The sequence below is a fragment of the Alligator sinensis genome, unplaced genomic scaffold (genome assembly GCF_000455745.1).
Source record: "Alligator sinensis unplaced genomic scaffold, ASM45574v1 scaffold340_1, whole genome shotgun sequence".
In the NCBI taxonomy this organism is placed as follows: Eukaryota; Metazoa; Chordata; order Crocodylia; family Alligatoridae; genus Alligator; species Alligator sinensis.
In genome coordinates, this window is record NW_005842004.1 from 2,370,858 (window position 1) to 2,376,538 (window position 5,681).

Sequence of the window (5,681 nt, forward strand, 5' to 3'; positions counted from 1 at the left end):
CTGAACCCCACTAGATCCTGCTGCCCTTGGATCCCTTGCTGGGACTTACACAAAGTCTGTGCCTCTTGAGACACCCTGAGCCTTATGGGCTAGGTGCATGGCTCCAAAACCACCCCTTTACCATGCCCCATGGCTCACGGGTGGTATTCAAATGTTGTCCCTCTGAGACCTTAGTCTAGCTCGGCCTCCTGCCATCACTGGACCCCCCTGTCTGAGCCCTCCCTGGTGCTGGGCTCTCCACTGCCCTGTCACTGCACACTCTGGTGCGGTAGTGTTCCCCAATGAGGTCTCCTCCTCCCCAGCAGCCTCATTCTGGTCCACCAGTTTAAAAACAACAACATAAATATAAGCCCCTGGGCTATAATGTAAAAGCAACCATAACACTGGAGGTCACACTCTGCCCCTTTAAGGAGGTGAACTTCTCTTTCAACAATGTGTGCCTCCTAGCCCCAGATACTTTAGTTGCTCCTGGAGCCCATTAGTCTCACCAGCAGCAGAACAGGCACCCAGGCATCTCCATGGCTTTTCTGCATGAACTCCACTTCCCCTGGCAGCTTCCAGAGCACTAACTGCCTTCAGTCCCAGCCCTGGGGCTTATATGTGCCCAGGGCCCTGCCTTCTTCCAGTCAACTGATGGGTCAGGTACTACCTAATTCCCTCATTAGCCTGCTGCCATAGCAACCTACACCTGTGGAGTTTCTGCCTGGGTCCTAGGGCCCCCTCTCTAGGCAGTTTCTGCCCTTAAAGGAGCAGGCACACCTTAGTGCCTTGCCATAGTAAGCTGGCTCCATATATTCTTTGTTTATATGTACTCTCTTCACAAAGCCAAGCACTGGGTATAATATGTGAATTCCTAAGTTGGGTAATAGTTGTGTAGGATCATATGCAGAATAGGTGGTACCTGGCAGACTTTGCACCTGAGTGGATTCTGCCACCTTTAAGACTTTTAATTATTTTGTATAATGGATTAAATTAAATTACTTTGAATGAAATAGGCCATGACATGCTAAATGGATAAGCTTTTAATATAGGCTCATCTGAGGAGCCATCTGTTGTCTTGTCTTGTCACAGGGGTCAAGATGGGCAAAATTGGTTGGATGGTTACAGATCAGATCAAGAGGAAGTACAATGGCACAGATGCACCTCCCTTTCAGCTGACCACACCATGGGAGCAGAAGCTGGGGACTTCTTCTTTTTTTAAGTCCCCAAAGCTTGTAATAACCCCCCATTCCCTTCTGCTTTGTGTTCAGTGATACTTTGCCTCTTCCCCTTCCCCCACCCCAATCCCTTGCCCACTACTGATGGGTCCATGGTTGTCCTGGGGGCAGGAATCATGAGGAGCTCCATAGCTATTCCTGCCCATTCCAACCCAGCTCAGCCAGGGGCAGCAGCAACAGCAGGCAGATGCCTTATCCTTGTTCATTCTCCCCAGGTGTTCACTGCCAGCTTGGGAAAATGCTCAAGGGAAGGGAACCTGTCTGCTGCTGCAGCTGTCTCTAATCTAGGTAAGCCTGGCTCCATGTGCAGCCCAGTTGCAGCAGATCAGAAGCAGCTCTCTAGAGCTCCACCCCCAGGGCAGCTGGACACAGCAACAGTACGGAAGAGCTTGCCAGAGAGTGGGAGGTGGGGAAGGGAAAGGAGGGAATGTTTAGCTGAGCATGGATGGGAAGATTTTTACTAGAGGAATTTAGAAATATTCCCATGCTATTGCTCTCTTGGTACAGTCTGCCCTGGTCTGGAATCCTGAATCCACCCATAGATGATTATTTCACATAATCAATTTGAAAGTATGAGGGAAAGTGTCTTTTTTGATTGATGGTAGAGGGCCCTTCTAATGGATGCATGTTAGAGTACATCATACACAAGTTCAAAGCTAATCACAAGATTTCTATTTGTTTTGTTGTTTAAAGACTACTTTCAGAGCTTAGATGGGATGTGCTATGCAACTATAAAGTATTATTGTGTTTATGGATGCATTTATGGACACACACCATCCCTTAATGTTCCTTATAGATACGTATTATTCTACATATTGTGGCCTTAATTCTGGTCTGTTTGTGTCAGTTCATAACGAATATAAGTGTTGTAGTTCAATTTGCTTTTTTCCCCCCAAGTTGTTAATGAAAATATTCAGGCAATATGTATTTTTAACATCTTTATCCAGTATCAACATAATAACATTTCTCTGTAGGACTATTATAGAATAATAGAGGAATAATAGAAAATTAGGGTTGGAAAGGACCTCAAGAGGTCATCCTGTCCAACCCTCTGCTTAGATCAGGACCATCTTCAAGTAGATCATTCCAGCCAAGGCTTTGTTGAGCCGGGTCTTAAAAACCTCCAAGGATGAAGATTCCACCACCTCTAGATAACCCATTCCAGTGCTTCACCACCCTTTTAGTGAGGGTTTTTCCTAATATCCAACCTAAACCTCCCATACTTCAGGTAGTTAAAGGCTGCTATCACATCTGTCCTCAATGTTCTCTTCTGCAGACTAAATAAGCTCAGTTCCCTCAGCCTTTCTTCATAAATCATGTGCCTCTGCCCCCTAACCATTTTCATTGCCCTCTGCTGGACTCTCTCCAACTTGTCGGCATCCTTTCTGTAGTGGGAGGCCCAAAACTGGAGACAGTACTCCAAATGTCACCTTACCTCTGAAGAATAGAGGGGAATAATTATTTCCCTTAATCTTGCAACATTCCCATTAATCCATTCCAGTATGCTATTAGTCTTCTTGGCAACAACAGCATACTATTGACTTGTATCCAGTTTATTGTCCACTGTAACCCCCAGGTCCTGTTCTGCAGAGCTGCTGCTTTGCCACTTGGTCCCAAGCCTGTAGGATGCTGTGCATGGGATTCTTCCATCCTAAGTACAGGACTTCCATCCTAAGTATGGGATTCTTCCATCCTAAGAATACTTTGCGCTTGTCCTTGTTGAACCTCATGAGATTTCTTTTTTCCCAATCATCCAATTTGTCTAAGTCACTCTGAATCCTAGCCCAAACCTCCTGCATATCTATTACCCCCTTCCAGCTTGGTGTCATCAGCAAACTTGCTGAGCATGGAATTCATCCAGATTGTTAATGAAGATATTGAACAAAACTGGCCCCAGGACTGACTCCTGGGGCACTCCATTTCATACCAGCTGCTCACAGGTGATGTAGTATACCTATGCTGGTGTCCCTTGAGCACCAGATGACCACAATTTATAGTCACTCACTACTCTTGTCCTGCCACAACTTTGGTATAATCTTATGAGGTAAGAGGCTGCACCTGATTTTTATGTGGCTGTGATTAGATCTTCATCATGGTCTTCTGACAGAGTTCTTCTTCAGCTCTCTTCCTCCCCTACACCCTGCTCCCTTGCCTCCCTTTGATAAATTGAGCTATTATTCTCTAAGGTTATGGCTGTTGAGTAGGGAACAAAAAACTCGTAAGCACCAAAAGAAAATAAACCAGACAATCCATCCATTCCCCAAAAAGGGTTGTTGTTTCCCTTCTTCCAAATACCCCATCTTGCTTGAAGGGCATGCACAGCTTTGGGTTTCACCTTCCCAATCTGACGGTTCCCCACTCTTTGGCTTGGGCTTTACCTTAGTCTTCATGGTCCACCTAATTACATGCACTGAGTCACCTCCTCAAGGTGCCTCGAGCCAGGTTAAGGCCCAACCCAAAATCCAGTTTATGGTCCCCTGGCATAGCCCAAAAAAACCTTAAGCCATCTTAGGTAAGGCTTTCCCCCATCTGGGACCCTGCTCCACAGTCAATGTTTACAGCAAAAAATGAGGAGCATAGTTTATTTGCTCATAGCCTCAGGGGCCGTCAGCCCTGAGCTGCTGCTGTCAGCTGCTTCTTCCAGGCTCTCAGTCCTGTCATGGTCTTCACAAGCCCTACAGCAGGCCAGGCTGGGTAGCTGCAGCCAGCATCTCTTCTGTGGCTTTCAGCTCCCTCTGTTGCTACCCTCTCTGACAGCCTGCAAATGCAACCCCCCATTCTTCCACGTGGGCTCTCCTTCTCCCTTAGCATGCTGCCTGCCAGCTTTTTATTTCTGGCTCTGGCCCTTTCTGGGCTCATCAGGTTCCCTGTTGACAGGGTAACAGCCTCCTGTAGCTGGAGCTCATCTAGTGAGCTTTGGCACCCCTATGGAGCTGCCAGCATGTCTCCAGGAAGGGTGTGCCTCATGGCCAGGGTAGCTGTGTTCCCTGCTTGTTCCTCCCATGTAAGTTACTGATCTTGCTCCAATTCCTATCGCACCAGCTGCCAACTAGATCTTGAGCCATTGATCACTACCTATTGAGCCCGATGATCCAGCCAGCTTTTTATCCACCTTACAGTCCATTCATCCAACCCATACTTCCTTAACTTTCTGGCAAGAATGCTGTGAGAGACTGCATCAAAAGACTTGCTAAATTCAAAGTATATCACATCCACTGCTCTCCCTGCATCCACAGTGCCATTCATCTGATCACAGAAGGCAATAAGGTTGGTTTGGCATCACTTGCCCTTGATGAATCCATTCTGACTGTTCCTAACCACCAGAGATCCTGGTTTTCTCTGATTTAAAAAAATGCCCAATGTTCGGATATAAAAAAGTAACCCCAAATCCACATTTTTCCATGCTTAAAATGACACACCACTATCTATATAGATATATGGATAGTGGTGTTATATGGATATATAGATACATAGTGGTGTTTCATTTTAAGCATGGAAAATGTGGATTTGGGGTTACTTTTTTATATCCGAACATTGGGCATTTTTTTAAAATCCAAGAAAATTAGGATCCCTGCTAATCGCCACCTTCTCCTCCAAGTGCTTAGGAATGGAGTCCTTGAAGATCTGCTCCATGATTTTTCCCATGACTGAGGTGCAGCTGACTGGTCTGTAGTTCCCTGGATCCTCCTCCTTCCCTCTCTTAAAGCTGGGCACCATATTTGCCCTTTTCCAGTTATCCAGGACCTCCCCCAATTGCCATGAGTTTTCAAAGACAATGGCCAGCAGCTCTGCAATCACATCAGCCAATTTCCTCAGCATCCTCAGATGTATTGCATCCAGCCCCACAGACTTGTACACATCCAGCTTTTCTAAAGAGTCCCTCACCTGTTCTTTCACTGAGGGCAAACTGTGCTGCTCAGTGCAATAGTCTGGGAAGATCAAGGTAAAAAAAGCATTCAGTACTTCTGCCTTTTCAGCCTGTTACTAGGCTGCCTCCCCCATTCAGTTAAGGACCAACAAAAACTTTTATTTTTTTTTCTCTTAAAAAACAAAAAAACAACAAAAAAGCATCCTAGGAATTGATATGCAATAGATTGTCTTGAGAAAAGTTTTAAACACTGATTTACATAGTAACTTCAGATTAAATTAAAAACAAAAGTTCTCCATGTGGTAGAAAGGGCACAAATGTAGCTGATTGTGTTGTTATTGTGGTTATTACCTATCAGTAATGGAAAGAATGATCTAAAATTAAAATAATTACATAGTTCAGATTTCTGTTAGTAACATCAAATACTGGATGCTTTACTGATATTGTAGCCTGCTTGCTTGCCTGATGTGGGGTACATTAGTGATAAATGTTACTTATTTTTCCTAGTGACTCTTCAAATTATCCTTTTCTTCAGTCTTTTATGGCTTACCAGCAGTATTCCAACATATTACCATTCTCAGCAATCAATTCACCTT